Genomic DNA, 16136 nt, shown 5'->3' on the forward strand with positions numbered 1-16136 from the left:
ATCAGTGTGGAGTAGGATTCTGGCTAGGTGGAAGCAATGCCTAGTAGACCAACATCACGAAACACTGACCTCAGGGAGACCAGTCAAAGAAAACACTGCGGCAGCCGGCAAAGGCGCTCAATCAGTGAAATCCTAGGTGCATTGCTCCCTGGGAAATACGAATATGCAAATAAAGTCCATGGAGCCTCATTTAAGAGTCTCAAACACGGGACTAGCCAGATCTTCCTCCAGGGAAGGACCCAGCCAAGGAGTGGCTCCTTTCGATAACCACCATATTAAGTGGCCCTTTAAGTCAATATCCAGCTCTTTACGAGTTTACAGATGACAAGGGAAATACCAAGGCCAGGTATCCATCCACAGATGGCTGTTTCGGGGTGTTGCCCCTCATCAGTGTGGAGTAGGATTCTGACTGGTCTCCATGAGGTCAGTTATTGTTTTGTGATGTTGGTCATACTATAACCATGGGAGATGTTATCATGATGCACAATATTCTATGGATATACTATTGGACAGACTTTGTGCTGTTCCATGCTTTTATTCTGCATGAACGTGCGCATGCGCCGTGTTCTCCCATTGTGTCCGACCTTGCCGCCAGGTGTCTAATTGTGTCGGACGCATGCCAGGCGTTCTCCCTACGTGCGTGCATTCTGACACATTACGCCTTGGCTGCCGCAGGACCTTGGGTTGCCATGGAGCATGCGCCACTATGGCCATTTTCATTCGTCCACTGGGAATATGTCATGGATCAGGCGGGCCATTTTAAGGTCCTATCTCCATCTCAACGCTATTGACTCGCCAGAGGGGCCGTGGGATACTCAGTACCGGACCCCTTAACTGCAATGGGAGATGTCACAGTGGCGGCGACCAGGTCCGTGGCCCCAGTTCATATAAAAGGGGTAGAATTGGATGGGGATAAAGTTTATGTAGTGATTTGCGCGCCAGTTGGAGTGTTCGACTGTAGTATAGCCGGCACTGCAGATGATCCCTGGGGCAGTAGATGGTGATGGCAGTGCAGATGTTAAACCCTCTCCAACCAGGGCAGACCCCAAGAGATTGTGATGCAAGAAGAAGGCACGGAGTAATAAGGCAGGAGACAAGAAAAGTCACTTTATTATTTACTGTAGTTCAGGTGCAGTTCAGAGGAGATATTACAACTCTCACCAGGTTACAGTCTGCTCTGGAGAATGGTAGTTATCTTTCCCTGCTGTGACTGAGTGTAACTTCCTGCTATTCTAATCCCTTCTGGGACCAAGGCTTTTTGGAGTTTAGAACTTCCCCGTATTGCCTCTACTCACTGTGTATTTTGCCTTCAGCAACTTGCAGCTTGAATCCTTTGTGAAGCAGCTCAAGTTCCCACTTGCACTGTCCTTCACTTATTCCAGGTTATTGCAGTATTTCTGAGGGAAAACACTTTTCTGCTGGTTGTATAATCCCACGCAGTCTCTCAGCTTACCACCCTGCTCTGAAAGCATGGATGGTCTAGGGGCTGGTCCCTGATGCTTCTTAGCTCTCTCTCCTGGATGAGCACATGTCATCATGGCTGCCGGGAGGGTGGTTCTTCTTTCTTGTTCACTGGAACAACAACTCAGCCCCTCCCCCTCCCAGTTAGGGTATGTCTGCAAAGCTCTCAGCTTCAAACAAGAGGAGTGAGGCAAATTGTGTGTGTGTGTGTTGTGGTCTCTAGCAGAGAAAGCATAACTCCCATTGCTCACAAAACACATGCAAAACAGTACACATTTAACCCTTTTGTGGCGATAAAGATGCAGGGCGCCACCCTATCCCCTTGAGAAAGCTGCATGAATGTCAGTGAAACGCACGTTGGGGTGATATCTGGCGTGGGGTTCCCTCTCAACCTTTTATTGACCGGTAAGCCCTTTCTTGCCCCGATGCATTACTTGCACTTGTCTGCACACTTCTGCACTTTATTGTGGCTATTATGAAGGGCTTCATTACTTTTAGGTGCCATTCCATGTGATACGGACTTTTGTATATGGTGACTCCCTTTATGGGAATTGGACTTACTGATATGGAAATCTATTGGCACTCTTTGAAGGGGATTTCTCCTTATGTTCGGGACGTGTCTGGAAGCATGTGTCACTATAGCACGTATATGTTTTTTAGACTGTATTGTTCTCTAATAAAATTTATAAGTATTTTCTACTACCCTGTACTCCTGGTTCTCCTGATTTTCTATGTTTGTTTGGAGTTGGTACTAGGTGTTTGGGTGGTCTCTTACTATTAGCCTACCTTTTAACACTGAGCATGCAGCTGGATTGTTTTGCAACATGCGCACATAGCCTAAATCCTCAGCTCCCGAACCTCTGTTGGTGCTGTGGCTTGGAGGTGGGATCTCAGTATCACATTTTTTGGTCCTGCTTGGAGAGTGTTGGTTTCTGGGAAGACATTAGAGTCTTAAACCACAGGGTTCTTTTTGTGGAGGTTGAGTTGGATCTGGTTATCTTTCTCCTAAATGTCTCTCCTGGAGGGATGGGAAAGAACTCAGCTAGATTGTTACTCCACATTCTTACTGTAGCTAGGTGCTTGATAGGCCTACACTGGCAGTAGACCTCCCCCCTCCATATCAACATTTACTGAATAGAATTGTTGATATTCGCAGGATAGAATATATGACTGCCTTACTGGGAGCGAGTGTGGACAGATTTGATGCAGTCTGGACCCTGTGGGTCTATTTCTGGCTGCAGAATAGCGACTAAGTCTTTCTCTTCTTGTGTTTTCCGTAGGGACTCATGCCTCTTCCGCGCCTCTTGATTATGTCTTGTCTTTCTATATGTGGTTTAGTCATCAAGTAGTTAATAGATGGAGCCTGTTCAAGATGGTATTAAAACAGTCTCTACTGAGAAATATCTTAGATTTATTGACATTTAATTAATCATTTAACATTTTGGATTCCACCGCCAGGAGAAGTGTTCCCCTAAAGAGATATATATATACACACACACAGTATATTTCAGTTTATTGTCTTCTGTACTTGTGGCTCCTTTCAATTTCTGTATTTGTTCTTTTCATTGACTACTGGTAAATGTTCAGAGTGTAATTACTTGAATTTTTGTTTTCAATTGGTGAAAAATTTAATAAAAATTTACAGTTTAAAAAAATAAATACATTTAAACAAACCGCCCATGCTGATGCCGTTTCAGTGGTGCTGACACTTGAGTTCCTGGGGCTCATGTGAGGTTGTTAAGCCATGGGATCCCTGCACCCAATTAGTGCTGGCATCACTATCCCCACTTTGGACAAATCAAAGAGGAAGTCAAAGAGCAGCAGCAGCACTGGTTTCCTTTTGTTCAATACATCCAAAAGCGGGGGTTGTAAAGTCGAAACTGATTAAGAGCAGGGCTTGTGTTATGTACCAACCTCATTTGAATCTCAGGAACATGAGTCCCGACACTCCTAGAACGACGCCAGCACAGAAGGTTATTATAATGGTTTTCATTTTAACAAGGCCAAGGAGTGACAAGAGTTTGTTATTATTTCTTCACAAAACATTTTCCACATTCTAAACAGGAAAAAGGCTTATCCCCTGTGTCAGTTCTCTGGTAGCTATGAAGATGCTTTTTGTGGTGAAAACATTTCCCACATTCTGAACAAGAGAGAGGCTTCTCCCCTGTGTGGGTTCTCTGGTGGCTATCTAAATGCTCTTTCCAGTTAAATCATTTCCCACATTCTGAACATGAAAAAGACATTTAAACTGTGTGAATTCTTTGGTTACTAAGAAAAGATGATTTCTTCACAAAACATTTTCCACATTTTGAACAAGAAAAAGGCTACTCCCCTTCGTGAGTTCTTTGGTGACTAAGAGGATATTATTTCTTCACAAAACATTTTCCACTTTCTGAACATAAAAATGCTTCTCCCCTGTGTGAGTTCTCTGGTGGCTATCTAGATTATCTTTCCGGGTAAAATATTTCCCACATTTCGAACATGAAAAGGGCTTTTCCCCTGTGTGAGTTCTCTGGTGGTTGTCCAAATGCTGTTTCCGGTTAAAACATTTCCCACATTCTAAACACAAAAAAGGCTTCTCCCCTGTGTGAGTTCTCTGGTGGCTCTCAAGATGCGCTTTCCGAGTAAAACATTTCTCACATTCTGAACATGAAAAAGGCTTCTCCCCTGTGTGAATTCTCTGGTGAACAACAAAATCTGATTTCAGTGTAAAATATTTCCCACATTCTGGACATGAAAACAGTTTCTCGCCTGTGTGTGTTCTCTGATGATTAACAAAAACTGATTTCTTTGTAAAACATTTTCCACATTCTGAACAGGAAAAAAGCTTCTCCCCTGTATGGATTTTCTGGTGGTTATTAAGAGTCCCTTTCCTATTAAAATATTTCCCACATTCTGAACATGAAAAAGGCTTCTCCCCTGTATGAGATCTCTGGTGATTAACCAAATCTGATTTCTGGTAAAAACGTTTCCCACATTCTGAACATGAAAAAGGCTTCTCCCCTGTATGAGTTCTGTGATGTGTGATAAGACTTGATTTCTTTGTAAAACATTTCACACATTCTGAACAGGAAAAAGGCTTCTCCCCTGTGTGGATTCTCTTGTGGCCATCAAGATAGGCTTTCCGATTAAAAGATTTCCCACACAGTGAACATGAAAAAGGCTTCTCCCCTGTGTGAGTTCTCTGGTGATTAACCAAATCTGATTTCTGGTTAAAACCTTTCCCACATTTTGAACATGAAAAAGGCTTCTCCCCTGTGTGAGTTCTCTGATGTTTGATAAGACTTGATTTCTTTGTAAAACATTTCCCACATTCTGAACATAAAAATGGCTTCTCCCCTGTGTGAGTTTTCTGGTGACTAACAAGATTTGATTTCTTGTTAAAACATCTCCCACACTTGGAACAAGAAAATCTATTATCCGCTGTCTGAATTTTTTGATGTTTAAGAAATGACTTTTCGAGGAGAAAACTATTTCCATATTCTGAACATGAAAATTGCATCTTTGCTTTAGAAGCAATTCGTTTTTTAATGTTTATTTTGTGACTTTGATTTTCATTAGTAGTCGGTAATGAATCAAAAGACAGGACCTGTTTCAAAGGATCAGATGATAATTCTTTGCTGTTAAGGGATGATGGTATATCTGGAGTAATGGTATTCACGTCAATTGTATACTGTGGGATCTCAAGATCATCTGATTTAAAAACTGAACATGTCAGTTGTCCCTCTGATCTCCTGGTATAGGTATCTGTTAAAAATAAAGCAAAGTATTTTTTAATAAAATATCCTTGAAATTTATATTTTATACATTTGTACATAAACTGTCCATAAACATGGCAAGTTATGTACAAATATTGAATTATTTACCAAGACAATGACAGTTCACAGTCTAATGGAAAAACTTATAGGAAGAATGAGTGGAGCATAGTGTTCAACTGTTTTTTCATTCTGCCTCCCAAATATGGAATAAAAAGCTACCAAACAATGTTATGTAAGCAAAAATTATACCAATAAAACTTCCATACGTCACATAAAAAACAAGACCCCACTCAGGTCCATCATCTGTTGATGGAAAAACAGAAGTTTCCATATTATTAGTGGCTCAAAGGCTCTTGAAAAGCAACAAGCTTCCATAAACCAATCCACCAATATCTTTTCTCCCAAAGTCAAAATTTCCCCTCACTTCTGAGTCGCAGTGTGCCCAAACCACATTTAGCCTCCATGTATTTGGCATTATTATAGTGAGAAGAACCCACTTAATCTACGGTGCGCGTGTCTCCTGGAGCACAATCTGGGCACTATGTGTTGGGTAATAAAATGGTATATTTGCAATTTTCTCTCTCCAACATCCATTGCGTCTTAATTTCAGGAAAGTGACTATGGAGTCAATATTGCCACTACTTCTATAGATTAATTCATTGAGGGCTATAATTTCCAAAATGAAGTCACTTTATGGGGATTTATACTGCTCTGGTTTTCTGCCATTTTGTCATATTAAGGCTTCTGCAAATGGTGTGTCCCATCTCCTCTGGGATCTGCTCCTGCGACATCTGCTTTTGTTACCAGGAGCCGCCTTATTCATTTTGCAGGCAGCGCTGGTGATGGAAGAGATGTCTGAACCAGAAGCTCTGGGCCGTGCAGGCTCTGTCCAGCCACTAAAACTAGGGTGCTTGAGACCTGTAGTACCATCCAGTCTGGCAGTATGTGTGTCCTGACCATCTGGAGTAATCATCTCCCTAAGTTCAGATCCATGTAGAGAGGATAAAGGGTGGTTAGGGAACATGTATTCATACAAGGTGATATAATAACTTCATTAGCTTAGTAATAACCAACACAGTATAGATGTAATAAATACCAACCTAAAAGGCACACCACTGATACTAGCTAATCAGAAGCCAGTCAACAAATGGCAGCCATGGAGCATTAATTCAGGGATTTGCATTATAATTATTAATATGAGATCAGGCTTTATTGTAACAGCACTTATGTAATCATTGTAGCTGCTATTTATTTAGACTTTAGTTAGTACCTCTTTAGGTTCCTACTAAATACGTTATATACCATCCACTTGGATATTATATTTATAATAATGGAGATGAGGGACTTCCAGGAGGTGGAGCCCAACGATGGCTGCATCTTAAATGAGCTCCCTGGCCCACAGGAATAATCTGACCCCATCTCCCAAGCAGGGACACCGAATGGCTGGGATAAGTACCAGACAAGGGTCCTCATTGGAGGACGTGGCTATCCGGTTACCCCGGAGTTATAGGGTGCATGCAGCGCCGCACGGCACCGAAGGCCCCGGGAGCAGGAGACAGATGAGGAGGCGCATGCAGTGCAGCTCCACAGTTTTGGATGGAGCACGCTCATTGTGATCCTGGACCCCAGGGCTTGCGTATCTGATGGCTACTGGAGAAGGTAAGCTGACGCCAGAGGAGATAAGATCTTGCGGCAGTCTTGGGCTGCTGGTGGTGAGTCAGGAGGAACTCCCATGTGGGCTGGTGCCATCTTAGTCCGGGGGACACGGAGTGCAGGCTGAACGGAGCCTCTCTGCAACACTCCCTGATCTGGGGACAGCACAAGCCAGTGACTGTGAGGTGAAAGGAGAGGGGGATTGAAGGCATCAGGTTGAATGAGGTGAGGGAGATTGTGAAGTAAAGCTGACCCACATAAAGTGCCTCTTTTTCCTCCTTTCCTATAAGACATTTGCTTGAGTGTAGCATCACTATTAGCATTTCACTGCAGGGGGCAGCGCTTATCATATCTCATATATTCTACCTACAAGTCCTCTGATTTTGGTCACAAACACCACCAATTAATTGTTTGAGCTTGTTCCAAACTTGATCACTTTAACCCAGGAACAGATGTAATCGTTTTGTGAATAGCGACATTGCCGCCCTCTTTGCCTACTAATATTGGCACTCAGAATGCCATTGATAAATTTGTGGGCAAAAATACTAAAAGCGGCAGGGGCTCCACCCGTAATCAGCCTGGCACCTTTCCAACAATAACAGCCACTGACACTAATGGCGAGGACCCGCAATCCATAGCAAAAGGCATCTAAGACCGTTTAATGCCTGAAATGGATAATAGACTTGCAGCTTTTCAATCTTCCTAGGACATGATTGTCTCACAGGTCAATGCTCAGGGATCACGTCTTGATGAGGCTGAGCAGAGAATCTCAGACTTGGAGGATGTCGCTAAGGATCTCAAGGAAAAGTTAGTTAATAAGGAGAAAGACATCTCTAGTTTAATGGCTAAGGTGCTATGGAAGAGACCAGACAGCCTGCATCAGACAAGAGCCATTTGGATCAAATCTGCAGCAGCAAGAATGTGAGTATTCTTAAATCTAATGTCTGCCTGTCCTTTCAAATGTATTATGTACGAATGTCTTTTATTTTTTTTTTATTGCAGCATGTCTTCTGGGGATGAATATTGGCCGTCCCGTGATGAACTGGCCCAAGCAGAGTGTGATGTGAGTATCTTCCTGCCCTTCATTTTGGGTAAGTATAGCTGCTGCATCTACACATGTGTAAAATTAATTTTTGTTCTTTTTCAAACATCATTGGATACAGCTTCAGAGGTCGAATTGCAGGAGCAGCCAAGCCAAGTGCCGACAGGGAGACGTGCTGTAACTATAGACTGACTTTGATTTTTTTTTTTCCCCTGCCTTTTATTCATCTTCAATCTTTCTTCTTCTCTGTATCTTTTTCATTCACAAATATTTCCAAGATTATGTTTTTTTTTTCTAGGTTCCACAACGGGATGAAGAAATCTATCTGGACAATGAGGCCCCGATTAGCCTGGTCCAGGAGCGTGTCCCGTTGTGGGACAGCCATGATCAGCAGCATGCAAACTCCACGGTAAGCCGGCAGCTCTGGAATGAGGTGGCCGCAGCGCTCATGAATGGCTGGAACACTCGCGAGTCAAAGGGTCCGCAAGGATGTTCGTAAGTAATTCATTGCTGTGTGATGCTGCATTGACTCTTGGGCGTGATGACACAGGTGTGTGTCATGCTAGATATTTTCTAGCATGGTACACACTTGTGTTATCATGGCCAATAGTGAGTACATTGACCTATTGTATTGCTCTGTGATGCCGCATTGACTATTTTTCGTGATGACACAGGTGTGTGTCATGCTAGATATTTTCTAGTGTGGTACACAATTGTGTTATCATGGCCAACAGTGAGTGCATTGTATTGCTGTGTGATGCCGCATTGACTCTTGGGCGTGATGACTCAGGTGTGTGTCAGGCTAGATATATTCTAGCATGGTACACAATTGTGTTATCATGGCCAACAGTGAGTGCATTGTGTATTGTATTGCTGTGTGATGCCGCATTGAGTGTTGGCTACGTTCACACAGGTGTGTGTGATGATAGAGATTTTGCCATCAGTGCATTGTCTAATTTTTTTTATTTGTTTTTCCCACAGTGAACAAAGTCAGAACCCATTGGCGCTCGCTGAAGGATGGCTTCAACAGGGATGTTCGTGATGAGGGACAGGTTCGCAGTGGATCAGCGGCAAGGACCAGAACAAAATACCGCTATTATCGGGAGTTGGTGTTCCTAAGACCGTTCCTTGCCACCAGAGCGTAAGTATTTGTATTGTATTGCTTTTTTCACTGTGCTTTTCTACTCCACAGCAGTTGGCACTTGTAAATGCCTGATACTAATGTTTTTCTTTTCACAGCACCTGGAGCAGCACCCTGCAACCTGTCCCTGGAGCGGTCCTTCATCGAACGACATCGGACCTGTCCCAGCCATCCGAAAGCCAGGAAGCAGCTTGCAGGTCTGCAACACAGACATCTGGAGACCAAGAAGCTGGTGTGTCAGGTCTTCCCCTGTCCCAGGTCTCTGCCACTGGTTTTGCAGGCACTTCCCGCCAGCGGCAGAGGGCCTTGGACAGAAATGCCATTCCCGAGTTCATGCACTTGAGCACGGCCTTTCAGAGCAGCCTCAAGGCGCTGTCAGACATAGTGGAAAGCAGTTTTGCCCTCATGGAACTCGGTTTTAACCACATGGACCACCGCTTCCCCTATCTCGACAGCCGCCTTGACCGTCTGGAGGCCGACATCAACAGACCAGCACACCATTTTTTCAGCAAAATTGAACGGGTTATGGCGGAACACCTTAGTCCTGATCAACAGCTGAATGTGATGCAGGCCTGCAACACTGCTTACTTGCAGGCTATGCAGCAGAGTCAGTACGTGCAGCAGTCAGTGGTGTCATTTCCAACTGTGCCACCACTGACTCGCTTCACCACACTACCGACTTCTGCTGCATACCACTGCACGGCCACCTGCATTCCAAGCCAAGCCGGATACCACTACACCACCCCAAGTCCGAGTGCTGCTGGACACTCCCCCGCAACCACCATGGTAAGCGCTGCTCCTGTCTGGAGCACGACCACCAGTCCACCTGCTTGGAGCACCACCACCACTCCTCCTCCTAGGAGCACAGACACCACCACCACAACCGCTCCTCCTGCTAGGAGAACCGACAGCACTCCTCCTAAGAGCACCACCACCACTTCTCCTTCTAGGAGCACCGCCACCACTCCTCATTCTAGGAGAACTGCCAGCACTCCTTCTCCTAGTAGCACCGCCACCACCGAGCATCAGAAGCAGAGGGGTGACCCCCATTCCCTTTTTTTGTGGAAAGCCAACCAAGTTCCACCCAGTCCAGCTGCTCACCAAGGTCAAAGCAGTCACACAGTGCCAAGAGGTCCAGGCAGGAGACTCCAGGACCAAGAAAAAAAAAGAAACCCAAAACTTTGTCTGTCCCTCCCCCCTCTCCTCCTAATGTGTCTCACCCTGCCTCCAGTTCCATCCCTGAGCTCCCTTCCCCCACTACTTTCGTCGTCCCTTCCCCTAGAACCCCTTCCTCGTCTCTCCACACCCCCAAAGTGACACCATCTTCCCCCCAACGTCGTTCCCAATAACCCCTTTTTTATTTTTTAATAAATGTAAATTTCTGGTTTACTATAATACTATTTGGTTATTGTGCCTTTCGCCGCCTACACACACTACGCTGTACACACAATGCGCCGTACACTTTGCGTTTTTGACACCACATAGCTCCATTACTGACATGTTTCTTGTGTCATTCCTGGAGATATGTGTAGTCAAAAAAACAAATATATGAATTGTATTTTCACCACCATTAGTGTCTTCAGTCTGCTAATATTTCACAGACTGAATAGAGGGTGGCGTTGATTGCAAGGCATATCTATTGTTACCTTGCCAGGTATCATAAAAAGTTAATTGAGGATGGTGTGTTTTTACCATCATCATTTCACTATTTGTGACACAGGGCCAGGGGATTCTAGATATACCTTGTAATTAACCACATCCTCTATTCAGTGTGTGGTGAATAAACTGAAGAGATGATGGTGAAAATACATGTGATATGTACAATACCCTGGCCTTGTATCATAACTATTTATCACACCTGGGCAGGTGAATACACATATGAGTTAACCTGCAGTGTCGCTTCAGTCTGCATTATCTATTTCTCGCAGACTGGAGCGATGCTGCAGTTTAACTCATATGTGTATTCACCTGCCCATGTGTGATATTCTGAAGTCAGGATGTTATTTTGTGCGTCCTCACTTCAGCATGACACCAGGTCTGGGGATTGTAGAAGTTGTATAAACTTTATTATCTCTCCAGTCTGCGTTCATACTCAAGCCACAGTGGTGATCCTACAAATAATATTTATAGTCACATGGTCAGGTGTCAAAGAGTGACGGATGCTAGTGCATCCCCAAATCACTATTTGTAACATCAGGCCAAGTGACACAAATATTAGTTGTATTATCTCCACCGTCGCTGTAAATTGAACACAAACTGGAGAGATGATAAAGGTCATACAACTTGTGTGTATGTATAGTCACCTGGTCAGGAGTACTAGTAAATTCATGATGCACAAAACACAGCATCATGAATTCACTGGTACACCTAGGCAGTTGATTATTGTATTGGAGTGTATAAAAACAGAGTGGGAGTGTATAAAAACAAAGTGCACTTGGTACAGGCATCGAAACAGGGTTTTTTTATTAACATACACACAAGAAATTTGTTTTTACACCATTTGATCTTGCCATTCCACCCATCCTACATCTGAGATAAAGTAGGCCGCAAATTGGTCCCTCATTTGGCCAACTTCAACGGATGACCTGAGAGGGTGCTGATTGAATTTAGGCAATGGGTTTGGAGCTGCATCATCGAGTTCAAAGTTAGGGTGCTCTTTAGCCATCACAAAATTATGAAGAATCACACACACCTTTACCACCTCATCCACTGTTTCCAGTTTTAGATTAATGGCTGTGGCGAGAATGCGCCATCTGGAGACAAGAATACCAAAGGCACACTCTACAGTTCTTCGGGCCCTGGTCAGTCTGTAATTAAAGATTTTTTTGGTGTGGTCCAAGTCCTGGCTGGAGTAGGGTTTAAGCAGGTTTTGGCACATTTGAAAGGCCTCATTCCCAACCATTACAAATGGCTGTGGCGAACCTTTTGGTGTTGAGAAGAGGCCGTGGCATGGGGAAATTGAAATGGTTGCCATATAACCTCCGGCCCATGTCAGAGTTCTTAAAAGCCTGGGAGTCATTCCCACGGCCAAATGCCTCAATGTCCACTGCAACAAACAAACAGTTGGCATCCGCAATGGCCAGGAGTACTGTAGAAAAGTACTTTTTGTAGTTGTAGTACTCTGATCCACTTGGATTTGATTATCCGGATGTGTTTCCCTTCCACCGCTCCCAAACAGTTGGGGAAATTGCAGACTGTCCAGAATTTTGCAGCAATTTCAATCCACTTTACCGCCGTGGGCAGGGGCATAAATTCTAGACAGAGAACGTCCCACAAAGCCCGGCAGGTGTCCGCAACAATTCCCAACAAGGTGGATATTCCAATCCGGTTCTGGAAGTGGAGTGAAGAGAGGCTCTCTCCAGTAGCCAGGAATCTGTGAAACCGAGAAAGAACAAAAAAGTATTAAGTTACGTACCGGTAACGTTATTTTTCGGAAGCCCATGACAGCACCACGAGAGAGGGGATCCGCCCTTCGGGAACAGGAAACCTACAGATACAAAAGGGCGGCACCTCTCCCATGCATCGGTTGGATTACAGAGCTTGAGAGGCTACCATGGTTAGTACACCGCATATACAACCTATCTATCCTATTCACAATTCTTTATACCATCTCCCACATAAGGTAAATTCGTGAAACAATCTTCTAAAGGGGTGCACCCCTATACGTGAACAAGGGAGGGAACTAAGGGTGCTGTCATGGGCTTCCGAAAAATACCGTTACCGGTACGTAACTTAATACTTTATTCGGACTCCCATGACAGCACCACGAGAGAATTACAGAGATGTAAACTAATTTAGGGAGGGACTACAGCCTGCAGCACCCTTAGCCCGAAGGTGAGATCTGAGGAGGCACCCATGTCTAACCGATAGTGGTTAAAGAAGGTGGAAGGAGATTACTAGGTGGCCACCTTACATATCTGGTCAATTGATACTCCCGATCTCTCTTCCCAGGATGATGCCATGGCACGAGTGGAATGCGCCCTCAGGTTCTGTGGAGCCGGACTGCCACCTGCTGTGTAGACAAGAGAGATAGCTTCCCTAATCCACCTTGCTAACGTGCGCTTTGACACTCTATACCCTTTCCTGGGACCTTGGAAGGATAAAAATAATGCGTTCTCCTTCCTCCAAGGATCTGTGGCTGCTAAATATTTAAGTAGGCATCTCTTAACATCTAGAGCCTGAAGTTTTAGTTCTGCCTTCCTTCCTCCCTAATCCAACCAATCCTAAAGAACAATCTCTTGTGTCCTATGAAAATGAGATGCTACCTTGGGAAGGTATGCCGGGTCTGGCCTTAGGATTACTCTATCCTGTAAGAATTCTGTGTAAGGGGGCAATCTGGAAAGTGCCTGTATGTCGCTTATTCTACGTGCAGATAATATTGCTACCAAAAAGGCTGTCTTAAGTGATATCAATTTTAGTGAAGCAGAATCCAGAGGTTCAAACGGTTTCTCTGTCATGGCTGTCAGGACTAAATTTAAGTCCCAAGGCATACACCTATCTTTGAGGATGGGTCTTGATCTGGTAACTGCCTTAATGAATCTCGCTACCCAATGGTTACCGGCAATGTCGCATGCAAATAGGGCCCCTAAAGCTGAAGCTTGTACTTTCAATGTACTAGTGGAAAGGCCCAACTCGAGACCCCTCTGGAGGAATTCTAGGACCTGTTTTACAGGTATTCCATCCCTGATATTAAACTCACAGGTGCACAGGAATTGCCTCCAGGTTCTAGCATATATACCTGTGGTGGTTTGTTTCCTACTTTTTAGGAGTGTAATCGATTACATTTTCTGAGAACCCTCTATCCCTCAATAGTGTCCTCTCAAACACCATGCCGTCAAACGGAGTCCCGCTACTTGTGGGTGGTTGACTGGCCCCTGGTAGAGGAGATCTGGAAGGTTCGGCAGTACCCAAGGATCGCCTACTGACATGGTCCTCAACCATGCAAACCAGGTCCTTCTGGGCCAGAAGGGGGCAATCAATATGACTCTTGCCCCGTCTTCCCTGATCTTCCTCACTACCAGAGGTAGAAGGTTCAAAGGCGGAAAGGCATAAGCCAGCGAGAAGTCCCATTTTATTAGGAGGGCGTCCACGGCCAGTGGATTTTCCCTGGGATTTAGGGAGCAGAAAGTTTTTTCTTTCCTGTTTTCCTTGGTGGCAAAGAGGTCCACCTCCGGTTGACCCCATTTGCGGATAATCTGGTTGTAGATGTCTGAGTTTAAGGCCCATTCTCCCTGCCTTAGGGCCCTGCGGCTTAGAAAGTCTGCCTTCATGTTGTCTTTTCCGCTGATGTGGAGCACGGTTAAAGATAGAAAATTTTTCTCTGCTATCTGAAGGAGACGTTCCGTTATCCGCATCAGGGCGTTGGAGCGGGTTCCACCTTGGTGGTTGACATAGGCTACCGCTACCTGGTTGTCCGAGAGTATCCTCACATGATGGCACTGTAGATACATAATGAGTTTTTTAATGGCCAATTCAATCGCCAGCAGCTCCCTCTGGTTAGATGAGATCTCAGCATCGGAGTCCCACTGTCCCTGTACCACTATGTCCCCCATATGGGCCCCACAACCCCAAGGAATAGCGTCTGTGGTTACTACGCGGGTTATCTGTATCACCCAGGGCACCCCCGAGGCTAAATTTACAACATCGAGCCACCACCTAAGAGATGTAATAGTTGAGGGGCTTAGCAATACCTGACCGTGCAAGAAGCCCTCTAAGGTTCTGCTATTAACCAGGACGTCATTCTGAAGGGCCCTAGTGTGGAATTGTGCCCACTTGACCGCTGGGATACATGAGGTTAGGGAGCCTAACAGGGACATGGCCTGCCTGAGGGTCATGGAGGGTCTATCGATTGCCCGAAGCACCTGCTGCTGTATCTGCTGTAATTTATCTATGGGTAACAGACACTGCTGGGTTTCTGAATTTAACAGCAAGCCTAGAAACTTCTGGACCTTTAAGGGCTGAAATCGGGACTTTTCGTAATTTATTATCCATCCGAGGTTCTCTAATCTGGACTTAGCTTTTTTAATCTGAGATAGACAATGATCCACTGAATTTCCCACAATCAAAAAATCATCCAAGTATGGGATAACTAAGATGTCAACTTCCCGTAAATGAGCCATAACTTCGGCCACTATTTTTGTAAATACCCGGGGCGCTGCTGAGAGACCAAAAGGGAAGGGCTCTATATTGATAATGACGGATTATACCGTCTATTGATACCGCCACTCTCAGGAACTGCTGGAAATCTGCGTGGATGGGCACATGATAGTATGCGTCTTTTAAGTCCACTACCGCCATAAAACACCCTTCAAACAGCATCTTTATTGTAGAACTAATGGATTCCATTTTAAAGGTGCGTTTAACCAAAAATTCATTAAGGAAACGTAAATTAATAATCGTTCTGAATGTTTTATCCGGCTTTTGGATTAGGAATAAGGGAGAGTAGAATCCTCTTCCTCTCTCAGACTCTGGAACCTCTATCAGAACGTTTTTTAGACACAGGTTCAAGACCTCTGCTTCTAAAGCCGCTTGCTCGAAGGGTGAAGACCTTAAGGGTGTTGGTTTAAAGGTATCCCGTGGGACTTGAGTGAACTCCAACCTGAGTCCGGTGGATATCACATTCCGCACCCAGTCACTATTGGTGACCTGTAGCCATGCTGGGAGGAAGGATGACAGTCTACCCCCATGGGAATTGCTAGTCATTGGTTCTGTCTTTTTCGCTCTCTCGACGAGCGTCTGAACATGAAGCCCGTACCTCTTCTCCTTCTATCCTCCCATCTGGGACAGTCTCTATTAGGTGAAGGGTTACGCCTTCTCCCTTGACCGAATCTCCTTCTATTAAACGGAAGTCGGTAAGATGCGGACCAAAGATTTGGGAATTTCTTTTTATCATCCCCGGCTTTCTCCAGTAATTCGTCCAGGACTGCTCCGAATAAATATTCCCCCTCACACGGGATAGTACAGAGTTTCGCCCTGGACTGAATATCTCCCGGCCAGCACTTCAGCCACAGGGCTCTCCGAGCCGCATTAGAGAGTCCTGATGCCCTGGCGGCCATTCTGACTGCATCAGCTGAGGCATCCG

General features: G+C 44.9%; 1 long non-coding RNA gene and 1 pseudogene across 1 annotated transcript in view; one reads left to right on the forward strand and one right to left on the reverse strand.

The window, feature by feature from the left end:
• LOC141059271 (uncharacterized) overlaps positions 1-16136 on the forward strand; it is a 72096-nt gene that overhangs the window by 9398 nt on the left and 46562 nt on the right. The window lies entirely within an intron of this gene.
• Positions 2853-16136, reverse strand: part of LOC141059250 (uncharacterized) — a 57024-nt pseudogene continuing 43740 nt past the window's right edge.

This window comes from Dendrobates tinctorius, unplaced genomic scaffold (genome assembly GCF_039654945.1).
Source record: "Dendrobates tinctorius isolate UK_male_01 unplaced genomic scaffold, ASM3965494v1 ptg000226l, whole genome shotgun sequence".
Lineage (NCBI taxonomy): Eukaryota > Metazoa > Chordata > Amphibia > Anura > Dendrobatidae > Dendrobates > Dendrobates tinctorius.